The 20,354-nt window shown below is 50.4% G+C and overlaps 11 non-coding genes across 11 annotated transcripts; all 11 read left to right on the top strand.

Annotated features, from left to right (window-relative positions):
- The first annotated feature begins 1,166 nt into the window (after positions 1-1,166).
- Positions 1,167-1,250, top strand: Trnal-uaa (transfer RNA leucine (anticodon UAA)). The gene has a single exon. It is a non-coding gene; the product is annotated as a tRNA-Leu (tRNA).
- Positions 1,251-3,056: 1,806 nt separating this feature from the next.
- Trnal-uaa (transfer RNA leucine (anticodon UAA)) lies at positions 3,057-3,140 on the top strand. Its single transcript has one exon. It is a non-coding gene; the product is annotated as a tRNA-Leu (tRNA).
- A 1,784-nt stretch (positions 3,141-4,924) lies between these two features.
- Trnal-uaa (transfer RNA leucine (anticodon UAA)) lies at positions 4,925-5,008 on the top strand. Its single transcript has one exon. It is a non-coding gene; the product is annotated as a tRNA-Leu (tRNA).
- Positions 5,009-6,814: 1,806 nt separating this feature from the next.
- Positions 6,815-6,898, top strand: Trnal-uaa (transfer RNA leucine (anticodon UAA)). Its single transcript has one exon. It is a non-coding gene; the product is annotated as a tRNA-Leu (tRNA).
- Positions 6,899-8,704: 1,806 nt separating this feature from the next.
- On the top strand, positions 8,705-8,788 carry Trnal-uaa (transfer RNA leucine (anticodon UAA)). Its single transcript has one exon. It is a non-coding gene; the product is annotated as a tRNA-Leu (tRNA).
- Positions 8,789-10,594: 1,806 nt separating this feature from the next.
- Positions 10,595-10,678, top strand: Trnal-uaa (transfer RNA leucine (anticodon UAA)). The gene has a single exon. It is a non-coding gene; the product is annotated as a tRNA-Leu (tRNA).
- A 1,806-nt stretch (positions 10,679-12,484) lies between these two features.
- On the top strand, positions 12,485-12,568 carry Trnal-uaa (transfer RNA leucine (anticodon UAA)). Its single transcript has one exon. It is a non-coding gene; the product is annotated as a tRNA-Leu (tRNA).
- A 1,806-nt stretch (positions 12,569-14,374) lies between these two features.
- Trnal-uaa (transfer RNA leucine (anticodon UAA)) lies at positions 14,375-14,458 on the top strand. Its single transcript has one exon. It is a non-coding gene; the product is annotated as a tRNA-Leu (tRNA).
- A 1,806-nt stretch (positions 14,459-16,264) lies between these two features.
- Trnal-uaa (transfer RNA leucine (anticodon UAA)) lies at positions 16,265-16,348 on the top strand. The gene has a single exon. It is a non-coding gene; the product is annotated as a tRNA-Leu (tRNA).
- Positions 16,349-18,154: 1,806 nt separating this feature from the next.
- On the top strand, positions 18,155-18,238 carry Trnal-uaa (transfer RNA leucine (anticodon UAA)). The gene has a single exon. It is a non-coding gene; the product is annotated as a tRNA-Leu (tRNA).
- A 1,806-nt stretch (positions 18,239-20,044) lies between these two features.
- On the top strand, positions 20,045-20,128 carry Trnal-uaa (transfer RNA leucine (anticodon UAA)). Its single transcript has one exon. It is a non-coding gene; the product is annotated as a tRNA-Leu (tRNA).
- The last annotated feature ends 226 nt before the right edge of the window (positions 20,129-20,354 follow it).

Raw genomic sequence — 20,354 nt, 5'->3', positions numbered from 1 at the left:
TGTTGGATTCTTTAATTTTGCCTTTTCCCTTAGTTTTCGGTGTTGCTGCGCGGTAATGATACGGTCCAGCACGCTGACCCGTCTCTTGCCTCTCGGTACCCAAATTCGCGAAGCTGCGGCCACAGTCAAATGAAAGGGTCCGTTGTGTGTTTGTCGAGTTGGTCTCTCCCAGTCGATTCTAGCGCCTGTCCTCTACATATACGCCCATTTGCAAGCGTCAGCTTTCGCGTCAGCCGAGCAAAGTCGAGACAAGTCGACACATGGGGACACACGATGCTGTGAATCGCAATCCGCACTAGCCTACGCGGAGCGCGACGAGGGGCGAAGGAAAACCATTCGTAACACGACAGTTCGGAAACTCGACGATCGCGAGCGTTGAAAACACTCTCCTGAGTAAAGGAGACAACTTCCGTGCGGTGTCCGGGTTTCGAACCCGGACCAGCTACTTGGGAAGCATCCATGCTGACCGACACACCACCACCGCCCTCTGCTACGCGCTGCTTGCGCCGTGATGTGTCGCCTTCCCTCCTGGCGCCAGAGGCCGAAGGCAATCTCGCTGTAGGCGCTCAACGCCGAGTGGAAGGCGAGCACATCTGAACCCGTTTTGCTGGTGCTGCTAGGGCGATATACTGTAACTGAGCGCAGAACGAACTTTCACTGAAGAATCTGCCCTTTAATGCACATCAGGGCGAATATGAAATTTCTAGTATGAAGTACCCACTGACGATCCAAAGGCGTTTCAGTATGTATGCGTCGGTCCCACCGGGGCAGTGCCTAAGTATTGTAAAGTGAAGGTCGACAGTTTGAGCCTCACAGGAAGTATTTCATTGGCTTCCCACGAGTGCGTAATGTACAGCGTGGCTGTTGCTAGGAAACGGCCTTATTTGCCGTTCGTTAATATCTAGTTTTCTTTGCATCAATGTGAAAATGTTACTATTACTAAATACAGTTTTGCTAGTTACAGTTCAAACTGGAAACGACGGAAGAAAGCGGTCCAACGCGCCACATTGGCTCCCGAAAGGGAGGGTGCGTTCCCTACGCCACGTTTGACATTGTGTCTTAAATATTCTAAAACTGACATAATTACATCCTACCAAAAAAGAAACAGATTTCGCAGCGAGGTTCTTGAGATAGAGATGGAAGTCACTGGAGCGAATGCCTCGCACGTCAGATTGGCCGAGCGGTCTAAGGCGCCAGATTTAAGCTCTGGTTCCCGTAAGGGAACTTGGGTTCGAACCCCACATCTGACAAAGCATTTTGAACATTCTGAAACTAACGTACTCCCTTCATCTTATAGAACAAGTAAATTACGCAGAAACACGCCATGCAGATTTTACTAGAGACGACAGTGACAGCGGTGCAGGCGTCGCACGTCCGATAGCCCGAGCGGTCGGAAAGAAATAGCGGAACATACTTTTCCTGTGTCGAGGTTTAGCTCTTCTCACGGACGTTTCCGTTGTCGTTGTGTTGTGGCTCTGGGTTCCAAGCGACAGCGAGAAAACCTCAACAGCAACACATACGTGTTTAAATGAATCGTAGGGCCTTAATAAAGATAGATGAAACGGTGGTTCAGGTACTGGAGTTCTGAAGCGGCCGTATTGCGTGGGCAGTAAGCTCACTAAGTTAGTGTGTCATGCTAATAACGGGAAGGCTGTGGGTTACGTCCCACCAAGGGCTATTCCATATTGCTTCCCTAAAAGGCAGCGCGAGAGACTGCCAGGCAAATCTCAAGTGATCTGTACAAGGACTAAGATGTCCACACGTCTGGAAACGTTCTCGCCGACTTCTGTGCCACGCTGACGACACGGGTTCTCGTCCGATCACCGAAGTTAAGCAGCATTTTTGCGTGCTTAGTACACGGCTCGGTGACTAACTAGGATGTCTGCGTGCTGTTGGATTCTTTAATTTTGCCTTTTCCCTTAGTTTTCGGTGTTGCTGCGCGGTAATGATACGGTCCAGCACGCTGACCCGTCTCTTGCCTCTCGGTACCCAAATTCGCGAAGCTGCGGCCACAGTCAAATGAAAGGGTCCGTTGTGTGTTTGTCGAGTTGGTCTCTCCCAGTCGATTCTAGCGCCTGTCCTCTACATATACGCCCATTTGCAAGCGTCAGCTTTCGCGTCAGCCGAGCAAAGTCGAGACAAGTCGACACATGGGGACACACGATGCTGTGAATCGCAATCCGCACTAGCCTACGCGGAGCGCGACGAGGGGCGAAGGAAAACCATTCGTAACACGACAGTTCGGAAACTCGACGATCGCGAGCGTTGAAAACACTCTCCTGAGTAAAGGAGACAACTTCCGTGCGGTGTCCGGGTTTCGAACCCGGACCAGCTACTTGGGAAGCATCCATGCTGACCGACACACCACCACCGCCCTCTGCTACGCGCTGCTTGCGCCGTGATGTGTCGCCTTCCCTCCTGGCGCCAGAGGCCGAAGGCAATCTCGCTGTAGGCGCTCAACGCCGAGTGGAAGGCGAGCACATCTGAACCCGTTTTGCTGGTGCTGCTAGGGCGATATACTGTAACTGAGCGCAGAACGAACTTTCACTGAAGAATCTGCCCTTTAATGCACATCAGGGCGAATATGAAATTTCTAGTATGAAGTACCCACTGACGATCCAAAGGCGTTTCAGTATGTATGCGTCGGTCCCACCGGGGCAGTGCCTAAGTATTGTAAAGTGAAGGTCGACAGTTTGAGCCTCACAGGAAGTATTTCATTGGCTTCCCACGAGTGCGTAATGTACAGCGTGGCTGTTGCTAGGAAACGGCCTTATTTGCCGTTCGTTAATATCTAGTTTTCTTTGCATCAATGTCAAAATGTTACTATTACTAAATACAGTTTTGCTAGTTACAGTTCAAACTGGAAACGACGGAAGAAAGCGGTCCAACGCGCCACATTGGCTCCCGAAAGGGAGGGTGCGTTTCCTACGCCACGTCTGACATTGTGTCTTAAATATTCTAAAACTGACATAATTACATCCTACCAAAAAAGAAACAGATTTCGCAGCGAGGTTCTTGAGATAGAGATGGAAGTCACTGGAGCGAATGCCTCGCACGTCAGATTGGCCGAGCGGTCTAAGGCGCCAGATTTAAGCTCTGGTTCCCGTAAGGGAGCTTGGGTTCGAACCCCACATCTGACAAAGCATTTTGAACATTCTGAAACTAACGTACTCCCTTCATCTTATAGAACAAGTAAATTACGCAGAAACACGCCATGCAGATTTTACTAGAGACGACAGTGACAGCGGTGCAGGCGTCGCACGTCCGATAGCCCGAGCGGTCGGAAAGAAATAGCGGAACATACTTTTCCTGTGTCGAGGTTTAGCTCTTCTCACGGACGTTTCCGTTGTCGTTGTGTTGTGGCTCTGGGTTCCAAGCGACAGCGAGAAAACCTCAACAGCAACACATACGTGTTTAAATGAATCGTAGGGCCTTAATAAAGATAGATGAAACGGTGGTTCAGGTACTGGAGTTCTGAAGCGGCCGTATTGCGTGGGCAGTAAGCTCACTAAGTTAGTGTGTCATGCTAATAACGGGAAGGCTGTGGGTTACGTCCCACCAAGGGCTATTCCATATTGCTTCCCTAAAAGGCAGCGCGAGAGACTGCCAGGCAAATCTCAAGTGATCTGTACAAGGACTAAGATGTCCACACGTCTGGAAACGTTCTCGCCGACTTCTGTGCCACGCTGACGACACGGGTTCTCGTCCGATCACCGAAGTTAAGCAGCATTTTTGCGTGCTTAGTACACGGCTCGGTGACTAACTAGGATGTCTGCGTGCTGTTGGATTCTTTAATTTTGCCTTTTCCCTTAGTTTTCGGTGTTGCTGCGCGGTAATGATACGGTCCAGCACGCTGACCCGTCTCTTGCCTCTCGGTACCCAAATTCGCGAAGCTGCGGCCACAGTCAAATGAAAGGGTCCGTTGTGTGTTTGTCGAGTTGGTCTCTCCCAGTCGATTCTAGCGCCTGTCCTCTACATATACGCCCATTTGCAAGCGTCAGCTTTCGCGTCAGCCGAGCAGGGGACACACGATGCTGTGAATCGCAATCCGCACTAGCCTACGCGGAGCGCGACGAGGGGCGAAGGAAAACCATTCGTAACACGACAGTTCGGAAACTCGACGATCGCGAGCGTTGAAAACACTCTCCTGAGTAAAGGAGACAACTTCCGTGCGGTGTCCGGGTTTCGAACCCGGACCAGCTACTTGGGAAGCATCCATGCTGACCGACACACCACCACCGCCCTCTGCTACGCGCTGCTTGCGCCGTGATGTGTCGCCTTCCCTCCTGGCGCCAGAGGCCGAAGGCAATCTCGCTGTAGGCGCTCAACGCCGAGTGGAAGGCGAGCACATCTGAACCCGTTTTGCTGGTGCTGCTAGGGCGATATACTGTAACTGAGCGCAGAACGAACTTTCACTGAAGAATCTGCCCTTTAATGCACATCAGGGCGAATATGAAATTTCTAGTATGAAGTACCCACTGACGATCCAAAGGCGTTTCAGTATGTATGCGTCGGTCCCACCGGGGCAGTGCCTAAGTATTGTAAAGTGAAGGTCGACAGTTTGAGCCTCACAGGAAGTATTTCATTGGCTTCCCACGAGTGCGTAATGTACAGCGTGGCTGTTGCTAGGAAACGGCCTTATTTGCCGTTCGTTAATATCTAGTTTTCTTTGCATCAATGTGAAAATGTTACTATTACTAAATACAGTTTTGCTAGTTACAGTTCAAACTGGAAACGACGGAAGAAAGCGGTCCAACGCGCCACATTGGCTCCCGAAAGGGAGGGTGCGTTTCCTACGCCACGTCTGACATTGTGTCTTAAATATTCTAAAACTGACATAATTACATCCTACCAAAAAAGAAACAGATTTCGCAGCGAGGTTCTTGAGATAGAGATGGAAGTCACTGGAGCGAATGCCTCGCACGTCAGATTGGCCGAGCGGTCTAAGGCGCCAGATTTAAGCTCTGGTTCCCGTAAGGGAGCTTGGGTTCGAACCCCACATCTGACAAAGCATTTTGAACATTCTGAAACTAACGTACTCCCTTCATCTTATAGAACAAGTAAATTACGCAGAAACACGCCATGCAGATTTTACTAGAGACGACAGTGACAGCGGTGCAGGCGTCGCACGTCCGATAGCCCGAGCGGTCGGAAAGAAATAGCGGAACATACTTTTCCTGTGTCGAGGTTTAGCTCTTCTCACGGACGTTTCCGTTGTCGTTGTGTTGTGGCTCTGGGTTCCAAGCGACAGCGAGAAAACCTCAACAGCAACACATACGTGTTTAAATGAATCGTAGGGCCTTAATAAAGATAGATGAAACGGTGGTTCAGGTACTGGAGTTCTGAAGCGGCCGTATTGCGTGGGCAGTAAGCTCACTAAGTTAGTGTGTCATGCTAATAACGGGAAGGCTGTGGGTTACGTCCCACCAAGGGCTATTCCATATTGCTTCCCTAAAAGGCAGCGCGAGAGACTGCCAGGCAAATCTCAAGTGATCTGTACAAGGACTAAGATGTCCACACGTCTGGAAACGTTCTCGCCGACTTCTGTGCCACGCTGACGACACGGGTTCTCGTCCGATCACCGAAGTTAAGCAGCATTTTTGCGTGCTTAGTACACGGCTCGGTGACTAACTAGGATGTCTGCGTGCTGTTGGATTCTTTAATTTTGCCTTTTCCCTTAGTTTTCGGTGTTGCTGCGCGGTAATGATACGGTCCAGCACGCTGACCCGTCTCTTGCCTCTCGGTACCCAAATTCGCGAAGCTGCGGCCACAGTCAAATGAAAGGGTCCGTTGTGTGTTTGTCGAGTTGGTCTCTCCCAGTCGATTCTAGCGCCTGTCCTCTACATATACGCCCATTTGCAAGCGTCAGCTTTCGCGTCAGCCGAGCAAAGTCGAGACAAGTCGACACATGGGGACACACGATGCTGTGAATCGCAATCCGCACTAGCCTACGCGGAGCGCGACGAGGGGCGAAGGAAAACCATTCGTAACACGACAGTTCGGAAACTCGACGATCGCGAGCGTTGAAAACACTCTCCTGAGTAAAGGAGACAACTTCCGTGCGGTGTCCGGGTTTCGAACCCGGACCAGCTACTTGGGAAGCATCCATGCTGACCGACACACCACCACCGCCCTCTGCTACGCGCTGCTTGCGCCGTGATGTGTCGCCTTCCCTCCTGGCGCCAGAGGCCGAAGGCAATCTCGCTGTAGGCGCTCAACGCCGAGTGGAAGGCGAGCACATCTGAACCCGTTTTGCTGGTGCTGCTAGGGCGATATACTGTAACTGAGCGCAGAACGAACTTTCACTGAAGAATCTGCCCTTTAATGCACATCAGGGCGAATATGAAATTTCTAGTATGAAGTACCCACTGACGATCCAAAGGCGTTTCAGTATGTATGCGTCGGTCCCACCGGGGCAGTGCCTAAGTATTGTAAAGTGAAGGTCGACAGTTTGAGCCTCACAGGAAGTATTTCATTGGCTTCCCACGAGTGCGTAATGTACAGCGTGGCTGTTGCTAGGAAACGGCCTTATTTGCCGTTCGTTAATATCTAGTTTTCTTTGCATCAATGTGAAAATGTTACTATTACTAAATACAGTTTTGCTAGTTACAGTTCAAACTGGAAACGACGGAAGAAAGCGGTCCAACGCGCCACATTGGCTCCCGAAAGGGAGGGTGCGTTTCCTACGCCACGTCTGACATTGTGTCTTAAATATTCTAAAACTGACATAATTACATCCTACCAAAAAAGAAACAGATTTCGCAGCGAGGTTCTTGAGATAGAGATGGAAGTCACTGGAGCGAATGCCTCGCACGTCAGATTGGCCGAGCGGTCTAAGGCGCCAGATTTAAGCTCTGGTTCCCGTAAGGGAGCTTGGGTTCGAACCCCACATCTGACAAAGCATTTTGAACATTCTGAAACTAACGTACTCCCTTGATCTTATAGAACAAGTAAATTACGCAGAAACACGCCATGCAGATTTTACTAGAGACGACAGTGACAGCGGTGCAGGCGTCGCACGTCCGATAGCCCGAGCGGTCGGAAAGAAATAGCGGAACATACTTTTCCTGTGTCGAGGTTTAGCTCTTCTCACGGACGTTTCCGTTGTCGTTGTGTTGTGGCTCTGGGTTCCAAGCGACAGCGAGAAAACCTCAACAGCAACACATACGTGTTTAAATGAATCGTAGGGCCTTAATAAAGATAGATGAAACGGTGGTTCAGGTACTGGAGTTCTGAAGCGGCCGTATTGCGTGGGCAGTAAGCTCACTAAGTTAGTGTGTCATGCTAATAACGGGAAGGCTGTGGGTTACGTCCCACCAAGGGCTATTCCATATTGCTTCCCTAAAAGGCAGCGCGAGAGACTGCCAGGCAAATCTCAAGTGATCTGTACAAGGACTAAGATGTCCACACGTCTGGAAACGTTCTCGCCGACTTCTGTGCCACGCTGACGACACGGGTTCTCGTCCGATCACCGAAGTTAAGCAGCATTTTTGCGTGCTTAGTACACGGCTCGGTGACTAACTAGGATGTCTGCGTGCTGTTGGATTCTTTAATTTTGCCTTTTCCCTTAGTTTTCGGTGTTGCTGCGCGGTAATGATACGGTCCAGCACGCTGACCCGTCTCTTGCCTCTCGGTACCCAAATTCGCGAAGCTGCGGCCACAGTCAAATGAAAGGGTCCGTTGTGTGTTTGTCGAGTTGGTCTCTCCCAGTCGATTCTAGCGCCTGTCCTCTACATATACGCCCATTTGCAAGCGTCAGCTTTCGCGTCAGCCGAGCAAAGTCGAGACAAGTCGACACATGGGGACACACGATGCTGTGAATCGCAATCCGCACTAGCCTACGCGGAGCGCGACGAGGGGCGAAGGAAAACCATTCGTAACACGACAGTTCGGAAACTCGACGATCGCGAGCGTTGAAAACACTCTCCTGAGTAAAGGAGACAACTTCCGTGCGGTGTCCGGGTTTCGAACCCGGACCAGCTACTTGGGAAGCATCCATGCTGACCGACACACCACCACCGCCCTCTGCTACGCGCTGCTTGCGCCGTGATGTGTCGCCTTCCCTCCTGGCGCCAGAGGCCGAAGGCAATCTCGCTGTAGGCGCTCAACGCCGAGTGGAAGGCGAGCACATCTGAACCCGTTTTGCTGGTGCTGCTAGGGCGATATACTGTAACTGAGCGCAGAACGAACTTTCACTGAAGAATCTGCCCTTTAATGCACATCAGGGCGAATATGAAATTTCTAGTATGAAGTACCCACTGACGATCCAAAGGCGTTTCAGTATGTATGCGTCGGTCCCACCGGGGCAGTGCCTAAGTATTGTAAAGTGAAGGTCGACAGTTTGAGCCTCACAGGAAGTATTTCATTGGCTTCCCACGAGTGCGTAATGTACAGCGTGGCTGTTGCTAGGAAACGGCCTTATTTGCCGTTCGTTAATATCTAGTTTTCTTTGCATCAATGTGAAAATGTTACTATTACTAAATACAGTTTTGCTAGTTACAGTTCAAACTGGAAACGACGGAAGAAAGCGGTCCAACGCGCCACATTGGCTCCCGAAAGGGAGGGTGCGTTTCCTACGCCACGTCTGACATTGTGTCTTAAATATTCTAAAACTGACATAATTACATCCTACCAAAAAAGAAACAGATTTCGCAGCGAGGTTCTTGAGATAGAGATGGAAGTCACTGGAGCGAATGCCTCGCACGTCAGATTGGCCGAGCGGTCTAAGGCGCCAGATTTAAGCTCTGGTTCCCGTAAGGGAACTTGGGTTCGAACCCCACATCTGACAAAGCATTTTTAACATTCTGAAACTAACGTACTCCCTTCATCTTATAGAACAAGTAAATTACGCAGAAACACGCCATGCAGATTTTACTAGAGACGACAGTGACAGCGGTGCAGGCGTCGCACGTCCGATAGCCCGAGCGGTCGGAAAGAAATAGCGGAACATACTTTTCCTGTGTCGAGGTTTAGCTCTTCTCACGGACGTTTCCGTTGTCGTTGTGTTGTGGCTCTGGGTTCCAAGCGACAGCGAGAAAACCTCAACAGCAACACATACGTGTTTAAATGAATCGTAGGGCCTTAATAAAGATAGATGAAACGGTGGTTCAGGTACTGGAGTTCTGAAGCGGCCGTATTGCGTGGGCAGTAAGCTCACTAAGTTAGTGTGTCATGCTAATAACGGGAAGGCTGTGGGTTACGTCCCACCAAGGGCTATTCCATATTGCTTCCCTAAAAGGCAGCGCGAGAGACTGCCAGGCAAATCTCAAGTGATCTGTACAAGGACTAAGATGTCCACACGTCTGGAAACGTTCTCGCCGACTTCTGTGCCACGCTGACGACACGGGTTCTCGTCCGATCACCGAAGTTAAGCAGCATTTTTGCGTGCTTAGTACACGGCTCGGTGACTAACTAGGATGTCTGCGTGCTGTTGGATTCTTTAATTTTGCCTTTTCCCTTAGTTTTCGGTGTTGCTGCGCGGTAATGATACGGTCCAGCACGCTGACCCGTCTCTTGCCTCTCGGTACCCAAATTCGCGAAGCTGCGGCCACAGTCAAATGAAAGGGTCCGTTGTGTGTTTGTCGAGTTGGTCTCTCCCAGTCGATTCTAGCGCCTGTCCTCTACATATACGCCCATTTGCAAGCGTCAGCTTTCGCGTCAGCCGAGCAAAGTCGAGACAAGTCGACACATGGGGACACACGATGCTGTGAATCGCAATCCGCACTAGCCTACGCGGAGCGCGACGAGGGGCGAAGGAAAACCATTCGTAACACGACAGTTCGGAAACTCGACGATCGCGAGCGTTGAAAACACTCTCCTGAGTAAAGGAGACAACTTCCGTGCGGTGTCCGGGTTTCGAACCCGGACCAGCTACTTGGGAAGCATCCATGCTGACCGACACACCACCACCGCCCTCTGCTACGCGCTGCTTGCGCCGTGATGTGTCGCCTTCCCTCCTGGCGCCAGAGGCCGAAGGCAATCTCGCTGTAGGCGCTCAACGCCGAGTGGAAGGCGAGCACATCTGAACCCGTTTTGCTGGTGCTGCTAGGGCGATATACTGTAACTGAGCGCAGAACGAACTTTCACTGAAGAATCTGCCCTTTAATGCACATCAGGGCGAATATGAAATTTCTAGTATGAAGTACCCACTGACGATCCAAAGGCGTTTCAGTATGTATGCGTCGGTCCCACCGGGGCAGTGCCTAAGTATTGTAAAGTGAAGGTCGACAGTTTGAGCCTCACAGGAAGTATTTCATTGGCTTCCCACGAGTGCGTAATGTACAGCGTGGCTGTTGCTAGGAAACGGCCTTATTTGCCGTTCGTTAATATCTAGTTTTCTTTGCATCAAGGTGAAAATGTTACTATTACTAAATACAGTTTTGCTAGTTACAGTTCAAACTGGAAACGACGGAAGAAAGCGGTCCAACGCGCCACATTGGCTCCCGAAAGGGAGGGTGCGTTTCCTACGCCACGTCTGACATTGTGTCTTAAATATTCTAAAACTGACATAATTACATCCTACCAAAAAAGAAACAGATTTCGCAGCGAGGTTCTTGAGATAGAGATGGAAGTCACTGGAGCGAATGCCTCGCACGTCAGATTGGCCGAGCGGTCTAAGGCGCCAGATTTAAGCTCTGGTTCCCGTAAGGGAACTTGGGTTCGAACCCCACATCTGACAAAGCATTTTGAACATTCTGAAACTAACGTACTCCCTTGATCTTATAGAACAAGTAAATTACGCAGAAACACGCCATGCAGATTTTACTAGAGACGACAGTGACAGCGGTGCAGGCGTCGCACGTCCGATAGCCCGAGCGGTCGGAAAGAAATAGCGGAACATACTTTTCCTGTGTCGAGGTTTAGCTCTTCTCACGGACGTTTCCGTTGTCGTTGTGTTGTGGCTCTGGGTTCCAAGCGACAGCGAGAAAACCTCAACAGCAACACATACGTGTTTAAATGAATCGTAGGGCCTTAATAAAGATAGATGAAACGGTGGTTCAGGTACTGGAGTTCTGAAGCGGCCGTATTGCGTGGGCAGTAAGCTCACTAAGTTAGTGTGTCATGCTAATAACGGGAAGGCTGTGGGTTACGTCCCACCAAGGGCTATTCCATATTGCTTCCCTAAAAGGCAGCGCGAGAGACTGCCAGGCAAATCTCAAGTGATCTGTACAAGGACTAAGATGTCCACACGTCTGGAAACGTTCTCGCCGACTTCTGTGCCACGCTGACGACACGGGTTCTCGTCCGATCACCGAAGTTAAGCAGCATTTTTGCGTGCTTAGTACACGGCTCGGTGACTAACTAGGATGTCTGCGTGCTGTTGGATTCTTTAATTTTGCCTTTTCCCTTAGTTTTCGGTGTTGCTGCGCGGTAATGATACGGTCCAGCACGCTGACCCGTCTCTTGCCTCTCGGTACCCAAATTCGCGAAGCTGCGGCCACAGTCAAATGAAAGGGTCCGTTGTGTGTTTGTCGAGTTGGTCTCTCCCAGTCGATTCTAGCGCCTGTCCTCTACATATACGCCCATTTGCAAGCGTCAGCTTTCGCGTCAGCCGAGCAAAGTCGAGACAAGTCGACACATGGGGACACACGATGCTGTGAATCGCAATCCGCACTAGCCTACGCGGAGCGCGACGAGGGGCGAAGGAAAACCATTCGTAACACGACAGTTCGGAAACTCGACGATCGCGAGCGTTGAAAACACTCTCCTGAGTAAAGGAGACAACTTCCGTGCGGTGTCCGGGTTTCGAACCCGGACCAGCTACTTGGGAAGCATCCATGCTGACCGACACACCACCACCGCCCTCTGCTACGCGCTGCTTGCGCCGTGATGTGTCGCCTTCCCTCCTGGCGCCAGAGGCCGAAGGCAATCTCGCTGTAGGCGCTCAACGCCGAGTGGAAGGCGAGCACATCTGAACCCGTTTTGCTGGTGCTGCTAGGGCGATATACTGTAACTGAGCGCAGAACGAACTTTCACTGAAGAATCTGCCCTTTAATGCACATCAGGGCGAATATGAAATTTCTAGTATGAAGTACCCACTGACGATCCAAAGGCGTTTCAGTATGTATGCGTCGGTCCCACCGGGGCAGTGCCTAAGTATTGTAAAGTGAAGGTCGACAGTTTGAGCCTCACAGGAAGTATTTCATTGGCTTCCCACGAGTGCGTAATGTACAGCGTGGCTGTTGCTAGGAAACGGCCTTATTTGCCGTTCGTTAATATCTAGTTTTCTTTGCATCAATGTGAAAATGTTACTATTACTAAATACAGTTTTGCTAGTTACAGTTCAAACTGGAAACGACGGAAGAAAGCGGTCCAACGCGCCACATTGGCTCCCGAAAGGGAGGGTGCGTTTCCTACGCCACGTCTGACATTGTGTCTTAAATATTCTAAAACTGACATAATTACATCCTACCAAAAAAGAAACAGATTTCGCAGCGAGGTTCTTGAGATAGAGATGGAAGTCACTGGAGCGAATGCCTCGCACGTCAGATTGGCCGAGCGGTCTAAGGCGCCAGATTTAAGCTCTGGTTCCCGTAAGGGAACTTGGGTTCGAACCCCACATCTGACAAAGCATTTTTAACATTCTGAAACTAACGTACTCCCTTCATCTTATAGAACAAGTAAATTACGCAGAAACACGCCATGCAGATTTTACTAGAGACGACAGTGACAGCGGTGCAGGCGTCGCACGTCCGATAGCCCGAGCGGTCGGAAAGAAATAGCGGAACATACTTTTCCTGTGTCGAGGTTTAGCTCTTCTCACGGACGTTTCCGTTGTCGTTGTGTTGTGGCTCTGGGTTCCAAGCGACAGCGAGAAAACCTCAACAGCAACACATACGTGTTTAAATGAATCGTAGGGCCTTAATAAAGATAGATGAAACGGTGGTTCAGGTACTGGAGTTCTGAAGCGGCCGTATTGCGTGGGCAGTAAGCTCACTAAGTTAGTGTGTCATGCTAATAACGGGAAGGCTGTGGGTTACGTCCCACCAAGGGCTATTCCATATTGCTTCCCTAAAAGGCAGCGCGAGAGACTGCCAGGCAAATCTCAAGTGATCTGTACAAGGACTAAGATGTCCACACGTCTGGAAACGTTCTCGCCGACTTCTGTGCCACGCTGACGACACGGGTTCTCGTCCGATCACCGAAGTTAAGCAGCATTTTTGCGTGCTTAGTACACGGCTCGGTGACTAACTAGGATGTCTGCGTGCTGTTGGATTCTTTAATTTTGCCTTTTCCCTTAGTTTTCGGTGTTGCTGCGCGGTAATGATACGGTCCAGCACGCTGACCCGTCTCTTGCCTCTCGGTACCCAAATTCGCGAAGCTGCGGCCACAGTCAAATGAAAGGGTCCGTTGTGTGTTTGTCGAGTTGGTCTCTCCCAGTCGATTCTAGCGCCTGTCCTCTACATATACGCCCATTTGCAAGCGTCAGCTTTCGCGTCAGCCGAGCAAAGTCGAGACAAGTCGACACATGGGGACACACGATGCTGTGAATCGCAATCCGCACTAGCCTACGCGGAGCGCGACGAGGGGCGAAGGAAAACCATTCGTAACACGACAGTTCGGAAACTCGACGATCGCGAGCGTTGAAAACACTCTCCTGAGTAAAGGAGACAACTTCCGTGCGGTGTCCGGGTTTCGAACCCGGACCAGCTACTTGGGAAGCATCCATGCTGACCGACACACCACCACCGCCCTCTGCTACGCGCTGCTTGCGCCGTGATGTGTCGCCTTCCCTCCTGGCGCCAGAGGCCGAAGGCAATCTCGCTGTAGGCGCTCAACGCCGAGTGGAAGGCGAGCACATCTGAACCCGTTTTGCTGGTGCTGCTAGGGCGATATACTGTAACTGAGCGCAGAACGAACTTTCACTGAAGAATCTGCCCTTTAATGCACATCAGGGCGAATATGAAATTTCTAGTATGAAGTACCCACTGACGATCCAAAGGCGTTTCAGTATGTATGCGTCGGTCCCACCGGGGCAGTGCCTAAGTATTGTAAAGTGAAGGTCGACAGTTTGAGCCTCACAGGAAGTATTTCATTGGCTTCCCACGAGTGCGTAATGTACAGCGTGGCTGTTGCTAGGAAACGGCCTTATTTGCCGTTCGTTAATATCTAGTTTTCTTTGCATCAATGTGAAAATGTTACTATTACTAAATACAGTTTTGCTAGTTACAGTTCAAACTGGAAACGACGGAAGAAAGCGGTCCAACGCGCCACATTGGCTCCCGAAAGGGAGGGTGCGTTTCCTACGCCACGTCTGACATTGTGTCTTAAATATTCTAAAACTGACATAATTACATCCTACCAAAAAAGAAACAGATTTCGCAGCGAGGTTCTTGAGATAGAGATGGAAGTCACTGGAGCGAATGCCTCGCACGTCAGATTGGCCGAGCGGTCTAAGGCGCCAGATTTAAGCTCTGGTTCCCGTAAGGGAACTTGGGTTCGAACCCCACATCTGACAAAGCATTTTGAACATTCTGAAACTAACGTACTCCCTTGATCTTATAGAACAAGTAAATTACGCAGAAACACGCCATGCAGATTTTACTAGAGACGACAGTGACAGCGGTGCAGGCGTCGCACGTCCGATAGCCCGAGCGGTCGGAAAGAAATAGCGGAACATACTTTTCCTGTGTCGAGGTTTAGCTCTTCTCACGGACGTTTCCGTTGTCGTTGTGTTGTGGCTCTGGGTTCCAAGCGACAGCGAGAAAACCTCAACAGCAACACATACGTGTTTAAATGAATCGTAGGGCCTTAATAAAGATAGATGAAACGGTGGTTCAGGTACTGGAGTTCTGAAGCGGCCGTATTGCGTGGGCAGTAAGCTCACTAAGTTAGTGTGTCATGCTAATAACGGGAAGGCTGTGGGTTACGTCCCACCAAGGGCTATTCCATATTGCTTCCCTAAAAGGCAGCGCGAGAGACTGCCAGGCAAATCTCAAGTGATCTGTACAAGGACTAAGATGTCCACACGTCTGGAAACGTTCTCGCCGACTTCTGTGCCACGCTGACGACACGGGTTCTCGTCCGATCACCGAAGTTAAGCAGCATTTTTGCGTGCTTAGTACACGGCTCGGTGACTAACTAGGATGTCTGCGTGCTGTTGGATTCTTTAATTTTGCCTTTTCCCTTAGTTTTCGGTGTTGCTGCGCGGTAATGATACGGTCCAGCACGCTGACCCGTCTCTTGCCTCTCGGTACCCAAATTCGCGAAGCTGCGGCCACAGTCAAATGAAAGGGTCCGTTGTGTGTTTGTCGAGTTGGTCTCTCCCAGTCGATTCTAGCGCCTGTCCTCTACATATACGCCCATTTGCAAGCGTCAGCTTTCGCGTCAGCCGAGCAAAGTCGAGACAAGTCGACACATGGGGACACACGATGCTGTGAATCGCAATCCGCACTAGCCTACGCGGAGCGCGACGAGGGGCGAAGGAAAACCATTCGTAACACGACAGTTCGGAAACTCGACGATCGCGAGCGTTGAAAACACTCTCCTGAGTAAAGGAGACAACTTCCGTGCGGTGTCCGGGTTTCGAACCCGGACCAGCTACTTGGGAAGCATCCATGCTGACCGACACACCACCACCGCCCTCTGCTACGCGCTGCTTGCGCCGTGATGTGTCGCCTTCCCTCCTGGCGCCAGAGGCCGAAGGCAATCTCGCTGTAGGCGCTCAACGCCGAGTGGAAGGCGAGCACATCTGAACCCGTTTTGCTGGTGCTGCTAGGGCGATATACTGTAACTGAGCGCAGAACGAACTTTCACTGAAGAATCTGCCCTTTAATGCACATCAGGGCGAATATGAAATTTCTAGTATGAAGTACCCACTGACGATCCAAAGGCGTTTCAGTATGTATGCGTCGGTCCCACCGGGGCAGTGCCTAAGTATTGTAAAGTGAAGGTCGACAGTTTGAGCCTCACAGGAAGTATTTCATTGGCTTCCCACGAGTGCGTAATGTACAGCGTGGCTGTTGCTAGGAAACGGCCTTATTTGCCGTTCGTTAATATCTAGTTTTCTTTGCATCAATGTGAAAATGTTACTATTACTAAATACAGTTTTGCTAGTTACAGTTCAAACTGGAAACGACGGAAGAAAGCGGTCCAACGCGCCACATTGGCTCCCGAAAGGGAGGGTGCGTTTCCTACGCCACGTCTGACATTGTGTCTTAAATATTCTAAAACTGACATAATTACATCCTACCAAAAAAGAAACAGATTTCGCAGCGAGGTTCTTGAGATAGAGATGGAAGTCACTGGAGCGAATGCCTCGCACGTCAGATTGGCCGAGCGGTCTAAGGCGCCAGATTTAAGCTCTGGTTCCCGTAAGGGAACTTGGGTTCGAACCCCACATCTGACAAAGCATTTTTAACATTCTGAAACTAACGTACTCCCTTCATCTTATAGAACAAGTAAATTACGCAGAAACACGCCATGCAGATTTTACTAGAGACGACAGTGACAGCGGTGCAGGCGTCGCACGTCCGATAGCCCGAGCGGTCGGAAAGAAATAGCGGAACATACTTTTCCTGTGTCGAGGTTTAGCTCTTCTCACGGACGTTTCCGTTGTCGTTGTGTTGTGGCTCTGGGTTCCAAGCGACAGCGAGAAAACCTCAACAGCAACACATACGTGTTTAAATGAATCGTAGGGCCTTAATAAAGATAGATGAAACGGTGGTTCAGGTACTGGAGTTCTGAAGCGGCCGTATTGCGTGGGCAGTAAGCTCACTAAGTTAGTGTGTCATGCTAATAACGGGAAGGCTGTGGGTTACGTCCCACCAAGGGCTATTCCATATTGCTTCCCTAAAAGGCAGCGCGAGAGACTGCCAGGCAAATCTCAAGTGATCTGTACAAGGACTAAGATGTCCACACGTCTGGAAACGTTCTCGCCGACTTCTGTGCCACGCTGACGACACGGGTTCTCGTCCGATCACCGAAGTTAAGCAGCATTTTTGCGTGCTTAGTACACGGCTCGGTGACTAACTAGGATGTCTGCGTGCTGTTGGATTCTTTAATTTTGCCTTTTCCCTTAGTTTTCGGTGTTGCTGCGCGGTAATGATACGGTCCAGCACGCTGACCCGTCTCTTGCCTCTCGGTACCCAAATTCGCGAAGCTGCGGCCACAGTCAAATGAAAGGGTCCGTTGTGTGTTTGTCGAGTTGGTCTCTCCCAGTCGATTCTAGCGCCTGTCCTCTACATATACGCCCATTTGCAAGCGTCAGCTTTCGCGTCAGCCGAGCAAAGTCGAGACAAGTCGACACATGGGGACACACGATGCTGTGAATCGCAATCCGCACTAGCCTACGCGGAGCGCGACGAGGGGCGAAGGAAAACCATTCGTAACACGACAGTTCGGAAACTCGACGATCGCGAGCGTTGAAAACACTCTCCTGAGTAAAGGAGACAACTTCCGTGCGGTGTCCGGGTTTCGAACCCGGACCAGCTACTTGGGAAGCATCCATGCTGACCGACACACCACCACCGCCCTCTGCTACGCGCTGCTTGCGCCGTGATGTGTCGCCTTCCCTCCTGGCGCCAGAGGCCGAAGGCAATCTCGCTGTAGGCGCTCAACGCCGAGTGGAAGGCGAGCACATCTGAACCCGTTTTGCTGGTGCTGCTAGGGCGATATACTGTAACTGAGCGCAGAACGAACTTTCACTGAAGAATCTGCCCTTTAATGCACATCAGGGCGAATATGAAATTTCTAGTATGAAGTACCCACTGACGATCCAAAGGCGTTTCAGTATGTATGCGTCGGTCCCACCGGGGCAGTGCCTAAGTATTGTAAAGTGAAGGTCGACAGTTTGAGCCTCACAGGAAGTATTTCATTGGCTTCCCACGAGTGCGTAATGTACAGCGTGGCTGTTGCTAGGAAACGGCCTTATTTGCCGTTCGTTAATATCTAGTTTTCTTTGCATCAATGTGAAAATGTTACTATTACTAAATACAGTTTTGCTAGTTACAGTTCAAACTGGAAACGACGGAAGAAAGCGGTCCAACGCGCCACATTGGCTCCCGAAAGGGAGGGTGCGTTTCCTACGCCACGTCTGACATTGTGTCTTAAATATTCTAAAACTGACATAATTACATCCTACCAAAAAAGAAACAGATTTCGCAGCGAGGTTCTTGAGATAGAGATGGAAGTCACTGGAGCGAATGCCTCGCACGTCAGATTGGCCGAGCGGTCTAAGGCGCCAGATTTAAGCTCTGGTTCCCGTAAGGGAGCTTGGGTTCGAACCCCACATCTGACAAAGCATTTTGAACATTCTGAAACTAACGTACTCCCTTGATCTTATAGAACAAGTAAATTACGCAGAAACACGCCATGCAGATTTTACTAGAGACGACAGTGACAGCGGTGCAGGCGTCGCACGTCCGATAGCCCGAGCGGTCGGAAAGAAATAGCGGAACATACTTTTCCTGTGTCGAGGTTTAGCTCTTCTCACGGACGTTTCCGTTGTCGTTGTGTTGTGGCTCTGGGTTCCAAGCGACAGCGAGAAAACCTCAACAGCAACACATACGTGTTTAAATGAATCGTAGGGCCTTAATAAAGATAGATGAAACGGTGGTTCAGGTACTGGAGTTCTGAAGCGGCCGTATTGCGTGGGCAGTAAGCTCACTAAGTTAGTGTGTCATGCTAATAACGGGAAGGCTGTGGGTTACGTCCCACCAAGGGCTATTCCACATTGCTTCCCTAAAAGGCAGCGCGAGAGACTGCCAGGCAAATCTCAAGTGATCTGTACAAGGACTAAGATGTCCACACGTCTGGAAACGTTCTCGCCGACTTCTGTGCCACGCTGACGACACGGGTTCTCGTCCGATCACCGAAGTTAAGCAGCATTTTTGCGTGCTTAGTACACGGCTCGGTGACTAACTAGGATGTCTGCGTGCTGTTGGATTCTTTAATTTTGCCTTTTCCCTTAGTTTTCGGTGTTGCTGCGCGGTAATGATACGGTCCAGCACGCTGACCCGTCTCTTGCCTCTCGGTACCCAAATTCGCGAAGCTGCGGCCACAGTCAAATGAAAGGGTCCGTTGTGTGTTTGTCGAGTTGGTCTCTCCCAGTCGATTCTAGCGCCTGTCCTCTACATATACGCCCATTTGCAAGCGTCAGCTTTCGCGTCAGCCGAGCAAAGTCGAGACAAGTCGACACATGGGGACACACGATGCTGTGAATCGCAATCCGCACTAGCCTACGCGGAGCGCGACGAGGGGCGAAGGAAAACCATTCGTAACACGACAGTTCGGAAACTCGACGATCGCGAGCGTTGAAAACACTCTCCTGAGTAAAGGAGACAACTTCCGTGCGGTGTCCGGGTTTCGAACCCGGACCAGCTACTTGGGAAGCATCCATGCTGACCGACACACCACCACCGCCCTCTGCTACGCGCTGCTTGCGCCGTGATGTGTCGCCTTCCCTCCTGGCGCCAGAGGCCGAAGGCAATCTCGCTGTAGGCGCTCAACGCCGAGTGGAAGGCGAGCACATCTGAACCCGTTTTGCTGGTGCTGCTAGGGCGATATACTGTAACTGAGCGCAGAACGAACTTTCACTGAAGAATCTGCCCTTTAATGCACATCAGGGCGAATATGAAATTTCTAGTATGAAGTACCCACTGACGATCCAAAGGCGTTTCAGTATGTATGCGTCGGTCCCACCGGGGCAGTGCCTAAGTATTGTAAAGTGAAGGTCGACAGTTTGAGCCTCACAGGAAGTATTTCATTGGCTTCCCACGAGTGCGTAATGTACAGCGTGGCTGTTGCTAGGAAACGGCCTTATTTGCCGTTCGTTAATATCTAGTTTTCTTTGCATCAATGTGAAAATGTTACTATTACTAAATACAGTTTTGCTAGTTACAGTTCAAACTGGAAACGACGGAAGAAAGCGGTCCAACGCGCCACATTGGCTCCCGAAAGGGAGGGTGCGTTTCCTACGCCACGTCTGACATTGTGTCTTAAATATTCTAAAACTGACATAATTACATCCTACCAAAAAAGAAACAGATTTCGCAGCGAGGTTCTTGAGATAGAGATGGAAGTCACTGGAGCGAATGCCTCGCACGTCAGATTGGCCGAGCGGTCTAAGGCGCCAGATTTAAGCTCTGGTTCCCGTAAGGGAGCTTGGGTTCGAACCCCACATCTGACAAAGCATTTTGAACATTCTGAAACTAACGTACTCCCTTGATCTTATAGAACAAGTAAATTACGCAGAAACACGAAAGCAGATTTTACTAGAGACGACAGTGACAGCGGTGCAGGCGTCGCACGTCCGATAGCCCGAGCGGTCGGAAAGAAATAGCGGAACATACTTTTCCTGTGTCGAGGTTTAGCTCTTCTCACGGACGTTTCCGTTGTCGTTGTGTTGTGGCTCT

Source organism: Schistocerca cancellata, unplaced genomic scaffold (genome assembly GCF_023864275.1).
Source record: "Schistocerca cancellata isolate TAMUIC-IGC-003103 unplaced genomic scaffold, iqSchCanc2.1 HiC_scaffold_886, whole genome shotgun sequence".
Lineage (NCBI taxonomy): Eukaryota > Metazoa > Arthropoda > Insecta > Orthoptera > Acrididae > Schistocerca > Schistocerca cancellata.
Note: the sequence above shows the minus strand (reverse complement) of the source record. Positions and strands in the feature narration are given on the sequence as shown.